This window comes from Lacerta agilis, chromosome 14 (genome assembly GCF_009819535.1).
Source record: "Lacerta agilis isolate rLacAgi1 chromosome 14, rLacAgi1.pri, whole genome shotgun sequence".
Taxonomy (NCBI): Eukaryota; Metazoa; Chordata; class Lepidosauria; order Squamata; family Lacertidae; genus Lacerta; species Lacerta agilis.
The window spans coordinates 27,915,842-27,925,687 of NC_046325.1; the positions used below are offsets into that span (position 1 = coordinate 27,915,842).

General features: G+C 42.7%; 1 long non-coding RNA gene across 1 annotated transcript; it reads left to right on the plus strand.

Moving 5' to 3' along the window:
* Window positions 1-390: 390 nt before the first annotated feature.
* On the plus strand, window positions 391-1,769 carry LOC117058449. Its single transcript, XR_004427862.1, has 2 exons — window positions 391-517; window positions 1,625-1,769. It is a non-coding gene; the product is annotated as an uncharacterized LOC117058449 (long non-coding RNA).
* The last annotated feature ends 8,077 nt before the right edge of the window (window positions 1,770-9,846 follow it).

Below are 9,846 nucleotides of genomic sequence, written 5' to 3' on the forward strand. Positions count from 1 at the left end.
GTCATCTCCCTCTCTACTTAAAAGGACGCTACCAGCGGATTGTTGCGAAACTGCGAATGGAATTTAGAAATTACATTTCCCGAAGCTGCCTGCGGGCTTGAAGCGGAGGCGGCGGCGGGGTTGGCAGGCAAGGAGTCGAGCGCCGGATCACGTGAGGGCTACGCGACGACGTGACGCAAAGAGCGTAGAGTTTAAGCAGGTGTGCAGGGCTCGTCCTCCGGTTCTTTTCTGCGAGGAAGGTGGGAAAGTGTTGGTAGAAGTCGAAGCAGAAATGTCAGGATTTCTGCAGCCAGAAACAAAAGGGAGTAGAGCAGCGGGGGCTTTCTCCTTTTTCTATTTTTGCTGCTAACCCAAATCACCTTCAGAGCTACTTCTGACCTGCAAAATGTCCTCCTATGCAAAGCTTTCCTAAGGCAATTTGTCCAGGCACAACCCCCCACCCCCGGGGATAATGAAATATATTGGCAATCTCTCTTCGATGTTTAAACCCCTCTCTCCGTGAAGGAGTAAGATCTGAGTAAGGCAGCTTAAGTTCCTGTCTTTTGTTTGTTCAGTCACAGCCACAGCAAAATCCAGGTTATCTCAGTTGATAACTATTTATTACTACTGCATATTGGAAGGTGAAAATATGGCTTCGGTCCACTTGCAACCTTCAATGGGGACAAGCTCTAAGTCTTAAAAAGGCCTGGCGCAAAAATAATCCAGGGGGAAACAGCAATTTCATATACTCAAAAGCGTAGCAATAAACCTATTGATGTAATTCTCGCGACTAGTTTAGAGTTCTGTTTCAAAAGGGCAGAAGCAAAGCAAGCCAACATTTCCACACATTAGCTTATTTCAAGAATTTGAAGAGAAGGGTTTGCCACCTGCAAGTGGGATATATCTTTGTTTTGTACTGTATTCTTATTTTTGCTTTTGTGCTGTCCAGTTTAGTCATCTATGTTTTAATATAATAGTTTTGCGTACAGACAGGGATATTGAGAGGTTACCTCGTGGTGTGGTCTGAAAGCAAGGGCTTAAATGGTATTTGTGCCTCCCACAGGGCAAGAGATTAATGTGTGTCAGTGCTCATTTCCCCCCTAATTTCAAAAAGTATTGTAACAGGACCTCCAAAAGCAGTCCTGCCCCCACCCCCGAGTAAGGAAAAAGATTGTGATGCTAAAATGTTTGTGGTACTAATCAGTATGTGGGATGTAAAATTAGGACTTTCCATTCCTGGCCCAACAGACGTATCCTAGTCCAGTGTTTTTCAACCACTGTTCCGCGGCACACTAGTGTGCCGCGAGATGTTGCCTGGTGTGCCGTGGGAAAAAATGAAAAATTACTTTATATATAGTCAATATAGGCACAGAGTTAATTTTTTTAACATTTTCTAATGGTGGTGTGCCTCGTGATTTTTTTCATGAAACAAGTGTGCCTTTGCCCAAAAAAGGTTGAAAAACACTGTCCTAGTCAGAGTCACTGCTATGTGAACCTATAAGCCTTTGTGGCAGAAGGTATTTACAGAAATAAGCTATATTGTGGGTCAACATGTGGAATGTACCACAAGTTTTGGATTGTTAACTATTTTAAAAGAAGGGCAATCTGGCTTTGTTGTAAAGAACTAATTATTTTTCTTTTGCAGTGGCACGTCTACTAGTGTCACAGAATTGGAAAGGATTGAAACATCTGTCTATCTCCAGTTGGAAACAGAATGGATGGTCTATTGCTGCATCAGAGAAATTAACAAAGAGATTACATGCATTGAATAATACAAATGATGTAGACGATTTTGTTGAAATATGGCATCCTTTTATCAAATATTATAAGACTTTAAATTATTTCTAAATCTGCATCTATATGCCATGGTGTATTTGTAACAGAGAAACTGGACGCCTTCATCTGTCCCAGCTGCCATAAAACTTGTCTCTCTCATATTGGTCTCTACAGCAACAGCAGGGGCTGTAACTCTCCTGTGGCGCATTCTTCCATTGTCTCAAGACCAATGGATGCCAACAAAATATGCATGATATATGCAAATACTTATGATATGCAAATTTCATGCACATCTGTATCATCCCTCTGTGGCCCTCTAGTTGTTTGACTCCAGCTCCCATCAGCTCCAGTCAGCATGGCTAAAGATCAAGCATGATGGGAATTGTAGACCAACAACACCTGGAGGCCCACATGTTCCTCACCCGTGTTCCAAAGTGACCAGAGGATAATGGCTCTCTAAGATAACCAATTTTGATCTAGCTTGTTTTCCACAGCATAGTTTTCACTATGGGATTTGTGGGATTGCTCTTGCAAGTAAACAAATAAATCCCTGTTAGCAGAAGACCAGATGCACACGAGGAACTTCTTCCTGACAGTCTAGTTTTCAGTGTCCGATATTATATAATATGGCTGTTTGATCTGCACATATTGGTATGAGTTTGGGGGTGCCAGTCTCCCCTAAATTCCTGGACCCAGTAAGTGTTAGAAATTAATCAAGCCTCCTGAACCCCTGGATCCATCAAGAGTTAAAATATAAGCCAGACTAGCTTTCTTATGAGGTAATCACCTGGGAGATGAGCCATTGAGAGAAAACAAAGGGGAAGGTGATGGACTGCAAAGATAGCAAGTGGGGGGAGTCTATGCTAGATGGAAAATGGGTGAGGCCCCCTCCTCCAGCTCTAGATACTTAGAAGGCCAGAGTTTTGAAATGGAGTGAAAACCTGACTGATGTGATCCAAAAGGAAAAAGTTTGCAGGCTGTAAAAGGCAGAGTCAGAGCACAATGTTTGCTTTCTGCTGCGATCCAAGACTACAGCTACGGGAGAAATAATTTTCTTTTGCGGTGTTTATGCAATGAGCCCCTCCATTGTAGGCTCAGGTTGTATATGTGTAAATAAACCATATTTTATGAAGACACCACAGTCTCCGCTATGCCTCATTTCCAAAATGAAACACGGATCCTGGGTAAGAGTTCCTGGAACCCCTGGAATCTTGTACCGCTCGGAGATTGGAGTGGCATGCAACAATATATTTGTTTGGAAAATGTTATTTTCCCCCCTCCTTGAGTCTTTAGAATGAGAAGGGCTAAGGTTAAAATAAATAAATAAGAGCTAGATGAAATGCAAACCTAAGAGGAAATTCCCTAGGCTGTTATATGTTTTTAAATAAATTTATGTTGTCTGGAGAAACAGCCAAGTGTCAGGTAGTTCCCAAAAGGTGTTTTCCTCTCTACCACCAGTATAAACACTCTGGATTGTATACTTTGAAGTCAGATTAGCACGTTAAGCCTATCATTCCAATGAAGATGTGACATTGTATGTATTTATATCAAAACAACCTGTCATCTGTGTTTTGGCATGTCTGAATAGAGAAAAGGGGGGATATGAAATCGAGACTTGGGATTTGTACAGCTAAACAAAATAATTAATTTTAATAAGGGATTTGGGCAATTGTATTTACCGCTGAATGGGAGCGTTTTTGTTTGGTTTGCTAATCCTGTTGTAAACAGTTCAGTGAACAGCTATGTGATTGCTTTTATCTGGTTGCTTTAACTGTTCTTTTTGTAGTTTCGTTGCAAATGTGTGCTACTTTCAGTTCAGGTGCAAGATTGTTATGGTTTGAGATAGAAAGAAAGATTATCACTGTTGGCAGTGACCTGATGGGTAGCGCCGACTTATTGTATCTATGGCAGAGCTTGCATAACATTTGGTGTTGTGTGTAATGAATATTATCCTTGAGCAATAATTGACCTATGCTGCTTTCTGCCCTTTTTTGCTGGACTGGGCCATCAGTGAGTAGGTGGGTCTTGGCAAAACCAGAGATGGGAAATAAATGACCACATTTTTAAACAGGAGCCCAATGCTTTGCTGCGCTTAATTATCGGCTTTTCTTGAAAGTCCTGTATGACTCAGAGCTTGGATGGACTCAAGGATCACTTATACCTTGAGGCGCTCTTTACATTCGTCCTACACATTAATCCCTTTCAGACAACCTTGCGTCATCTTAAACTGTTGGTTGCAGATTCCTGCACGATGCTAGGGGTTTTCCCCCAGCTGGAACTCATTCCTGGCACCATCTCTGGTGGGCGATATTGCTATCTTAGGGAGGCGTTCATGGTAAGTTCCGGAACATTTTTATTTTTATTTTTGTAATCTTTCAATCAATAATTCTGAAACCAGTTACATACAGGCCAAATTCTGCTTCTCGAAGTTATTTGAGAAAGTTCTTCGTTGAGGGACTGTTTCCTCCCTTTCCTTTGGAAATGGATTTGCAACTTGGACAGGCCAGGATGAAACATTTCAGTCTAGACCCATCTCTGGAATGACAGAGATATTGTATTACTCCAGTTTCGGCACAGTAATACCAGCTGCTTAATTCAAAGTGCTGGTTCTCACATTTAAAGCCCAAAATGAGTCTACGTTCCACCATTTACTATAAGTAGATTGTCTGATAGGATGCAGTGCAGGGCCTTTGCTGCAGTGGCTCCGGTGGTGGCTGGTCCCCATGGTGACGGGTGGCGCTGAAAGCAGGCAGGTGGATCCAGAGTCAGTGACTAGTACAGCCACCTCCTGATTTGTTGTAAGTAAGAAGGCTGACAGCAGGCTGAAGTTGCTGGGGAAATGCCCCATTTGCCTTAATGGAGGGGTCAGCAAACCTTTTCAGCAGGGGGCCAGTCCACTGTCCCTCAGACCTTGTGAGGGGCCAGACTATATGTGTGTGTGTGTGTGTGTGTGTGTGTGTAATTCCTATGCCCCACAAATAACCCAGAGATGCATTTTAAATAAAAGCACACATTCTCCTCATGTAAAAACACGCTGATTCCTGGACTGTCCGCAGGCCAGATTTAGAAGGTGATTGGGCCGGATTTGGCCCCCGGGCCTTAGTTTGCCTACCCATGGACTAGCCTTCACTGAGTGGCCCCCACTCTGGGAAGCTTTGCTTCCCCCCCTCCGAGATCAGACTTGTTCCCTCATTATATACAGTGGTACCTCTGGTTGCGGACACAATCTATTTCTGGGGTGCCATTTGCACCCTGAAAAGTCCGCCAGCAGAGCAGTGGTTTTGCGTATGCGTGAAGCGCCGATAGAGCACTTCTGCGCATGTGCGAACCGCGCAGAATGCACGCGGTGAAGCATCCGGGGTTGCCACGTTCTTAACATGAAAAAATGCAACCTGAAGCTGTCGTAACCCAAGGTATGACTGTAGTTTGTGCTGGCACATGAAAGTCTTTATTTTGAAAGGCTGTGTTCTGCTGTTCTGCAAGTTTATTTTTACTGGCCTTTATTTTTTGCCATTTTATTATTTTTTATTACAAGATGTTCTGAATTGCTGGAAGGGCAACCAACATATTTCAGAAATAAACTTAACGTGACTCAACATCTACAATAGTTGACCCTCGAATGTGAATAGTAGCCTTCGACCACTGTATGCTTTGTTGGGAAGATCCACATGACACTGAGTTTATATTTGCCAGGCTCGGTTTTATTATCCGTATCATCATGGTATCATTTACTTTGGTAAATTCATACCCCTGTATTGTTTTTTTAATGCTCAAAAATTAGTTTAAGTCTCCCTTTGAAATTCAAGTGTAAAAAGTACAAATTAAGTATCAACAAAAGAGAGAGAGAGGAGAAAAAGGCGCACAGGGCAATTAATAAATCAGTTTTACATTCATAATGCCAAGTAATCAAATATTAACAATTCTAGATGAGAATGTATGAAGATTAAACATTTAACAGCTAACATACTTTTTTTAAGATCTAGCACAAGAACCAGAAGTAGAAATGCTTGCTTTGTATGTTGCTAAAAGTTGGAAGTTAAATAAATGGAACATTGACACTTGCTGTGTCATTTTCCCCGCCTTTGCATGCCGTATGTAATAAGGCAACTGTTGACACTCCAGTAAAATTACATGCTACAGATGAAGACCTACATAAAGAAGACACTGAACTGGATCCTCAAAGATATCATGACACTCTGCAGTGCCCTCAAAATCTTAAAAACAAACACAACCTAATTTCATCATAAGGTCACAGTTATTGTTTTACTTAAAATGCCTCTTCAAGATTAAGGTTTTTTTATTTTTATTTTTTTTATTTTTTAGCTTTCTAACGACAAAATACCGGTAGTTTGAAGTCTGCAGTAATGAAAGAAACTTAGCCTTATCCAAGATGTTTCCATGGTAGTAAGAATACACATGACATACCTCTGCTTCGACAGAAAAGTATTATGAATCTCGGGTGTCTGCTAGGAATACAGGAGGTTTGAATCGTGTCTTTTCCTTCACCTTTTTCCAAGAAAAGTTATGCTCTCCTAGGTAAGTGGATAAAAAGATACTGCGCTTTCCTGGTAAATAAGCAAGCATTACAAAAAAAGGACTATGGTCAGGACCCAAATGCTTATTTTAGTAAAGGTAAAGGGACCCCTGACCGTTAGGTCCAGTCGCGGATAACTGGGGTTGTGGTGCTCATCTCGCTTTATTGGCCGAGGGAGCCGGCATACAGCTTCCGGGTCATGGTGCCAGCCTGACTAAGCCGCTTCTGGCGAACCAGAGCAGCGCACGGAAACGTCGTTTACCATCCCGCCAGAGCGGTACCTATTTATCTACTTGCACTTTGATGTGCTTTCAAACTGCTAGGTTGGCAGGAGCAGGGACCGAACAACGGGAGCTCACCCCATCGCGGGGATTCGAACCGCCAACCTTCTGATCGGCAAGCCCTAGGCTCTGTGGTTTAGACCACAGCGCCACCCGCATCCGTATTTTAGGTATGATCAAAGGCCACTATGTACCCAGGAATATTTTTCTTCTCCATCTTTGAACCGCAGTCTTCTCATATGTCAGATTTTGAAACTTGGTCTCATGTGTCAGATTTTGAAACTCAGTTTCAAAAGAAGGCATTCCCAGTTAGCTCGAGGAACACTTAGCTTTTCAAGGAACCCTTGTCTAAAGCCTCCTTAGCTGTGCTATCATTTGGATCCTAGTCTAAGGATAACCATGATCTCTAGGTTCGGGTATTTTGCCATTCTGCTTAATGTATATAGATTGTGTAATAGAAATTGGTCTAATGGCATTCCCATCACTCCCAGCCTGCATGGCCAATGGTAAGGGTTGCTGGGAATTATTATTAGGTAATGCCACACAAACTCCCTACCCTGATTTACATGGAAATGAATGCTTTCACAAGTGAGGAAATGCCCAGTAATGGTATTTACAGGGCAACCTTAGACATGTGTACTTAGAAGCAAGCCGCACGGAGTTCGTGAAGGTTTGCTCCTCCGTGTGCGTGTGTGTAGAATTGTAGCCTCAGTCTGGAATATGCTGCTTTGGGAAGTTAATATGACATAAAAAATGGAAGAAAGCCACCTTGAAATAACCCTCTAATGGCTCGTTTATTGTAGCATGAACTTTTGTAGCCAAGAGCCGAATTCACCAGGCAGAGTTTAAAAAATCCATTAAAAGCCATTATCATTCTTTTTTGTTGTTGCTTATAACTTTGTGAGCAGAGTTTTCTGTAGCTGAAATGGGATGATGGAGTACCAGGGCCAGGATTCTAGCTTTTTGGATTAGCGTCAACATACATGTGAGATTTGAGCACAAGGCTGGCTTCAAGCTTGTAGCCCTTTTTAGAATCATTTGATTGACTGTGAAGCAGATGTTTCCAGTTGTTAATACGATGATGACAGACCACATGGTTTCCAGGCCCAGTTCAAGGTGCGTATATGTTCAAAGCCCTAAATGTCTCTTTCCCCAAATACCTGAAGACTCTTGGGTACTAAGACCGGCAGAGGCAGCCATCTTGGTATTTCTTCCACCTTCAGATGCTCAGGGACCTAAACTGCCAAACTCCTTGTGTCTGGCACCTTCTTAAAACAGCCTCTAGCAAATGCCTCTAGCAAATGCCCTGGCTTTTGAGGTGTATATTTAAGGACTCACCTTATTTCTGCAATTGTTAAGTTGTTTGAAACAGTTTTTAATATTGTGTCGTGGTGTTGCAACCTGCCCTCGGAGCTTAGGACGAAACACAGGTAATAAATGAAATAAGAGTAAGAAGAATATAGGCACATAGATCATAAAGTAACTGTTATACTTAAGATACCTTCATCCCTGCTACTGTAATAACTACAACATAGCAGCTGAAGCCCTGGATGTATTGAAATCAAAAGTTTTGCCACTGGGTTCAAGGAAGTTGTGATTTCACAGAACTGCAGAATCGCAGAGTTGGAAAGGGCCATGGGGGTCATCTAGTCCAACCCCCTGCACTGCAGGAAACCTCTGCCCAATGTGGGGCTCGAAATCATGATTTCAAGCTATCGAGACAACAACAAGAAAATAGACAACATTCACGAGCTGGCAGGAATTTGCAAAATCGATATGGAAAGCATTTTACCTACATAGAGTCTTTTGGGGCGAAGGAGAAATGTAATAAAACATGTATGAAATAATTGTCTGGTCTGGGAAAAAACCCAATAACCCAGTACTGGAACTGTCCATTCCTTTCAAGGAAGTCTTTCACTTGCTAAAATTCCAAGTCACAGTGAAAGGCCAGCAAGAAATGCACTGTACTCAAAAATCATTTACCGTATTTGTCGTTCCATAGGACGCACTGGACCATAGGGCGCACCCCATTTTTAGAGGAGGAAACAAGAAAAAAAATATTTTTCTGGTTTTCCTCCTCTAAGATCCCCGGTTTTTTGAGGATCAGCTAAAAGTTTTGCAGCTTTTTTTGCAAAGGGAAAAGCCCTGGTTTTTTGAGGATCAGCTAAAAGTTTTGCAGCTCCTTTTCCAAAGGGGGAAAAGCAAAGAGGAAAAGCCCCATTTTATGGGGTTGAACTCACATTTCTGCAACTTCTAAAGGAAAGGGAGCCTTTTTTACAGTTTCCAGACAGATAATGTAATCAGCCAGTCACATGTCGCTGGGGGAACAAACAACCTCCCTCTGCAGCACATTCAGCAAAGGAGGGCGGGGCTGAAAGGGAGCCGGGGACTCTTATCTCTCTCCCAATCTCTTGCTGATCAGCTGCTGAGCGGGGTCCTTTCAACACCCCCTTTTCTCTTTGTAAAATAAAAAGCATGATCCTCTTTTGGCCCCTGGGCAATTCAGCTCCAGGGACCACCATTTGCTCCATAAGACGCACAGATATTTCCCCTTACTTTTAGGAGGAAAAAAGTGCGTCTTATGCAGCGAAAAATACGGTATATGGCCCATGCAATGGATAGCTCACATATCTTTCTGATGGCTATATTCTCATATTTTCAACAAGAACCTACACATTCTTGCCCATTAGGGTATCTCTCTGGTGGCTTGGTCAACACTAGGAAAGACTTGAGCCGATCGGAAGCAAGCCACTTTGGCCAGTAGGGACTGAGCAACGAGAGGCAGCAATCGGAGGCAGTTTGAACATCTTCCTAGTGGGAAGATTATTATTGCCTCAGTTGCAGCCTCACCTGAGCTTAACCTCGTGAAAGTCCATAAGAGTACCAATGCCATTATCGGTGTCGAGGTATGGCTTAAATCATATTTTAAACAAACTCCAGGAATTATTTTCATGGTTTATCTGCTGGAAGAAATCCAGCTATGGTAGAATATAGAATCTCAGGTAAGTGAAAAACTATCTACCCATTCTGACAGAACAAGAAGAAGAAGAAGAAGAGTTTGGATTTGATATCCCGCTTTATCACTACCCGAAGGAGTCTCAAAGCGGCTAACAATCTCCTTTCCCTTCCTCCCCCACAACAAACACTCTGTGAGGTGAGTGAGGCTGACAGACTTCAGAGAAGTGTGACTAGCCCAAGGTCACCCAGCAGCTGCATGTGGAGGAGCGGAGACGCGAACCCGGTTCCCCAGATTACGAGTCTACCGCTCTTAACCAC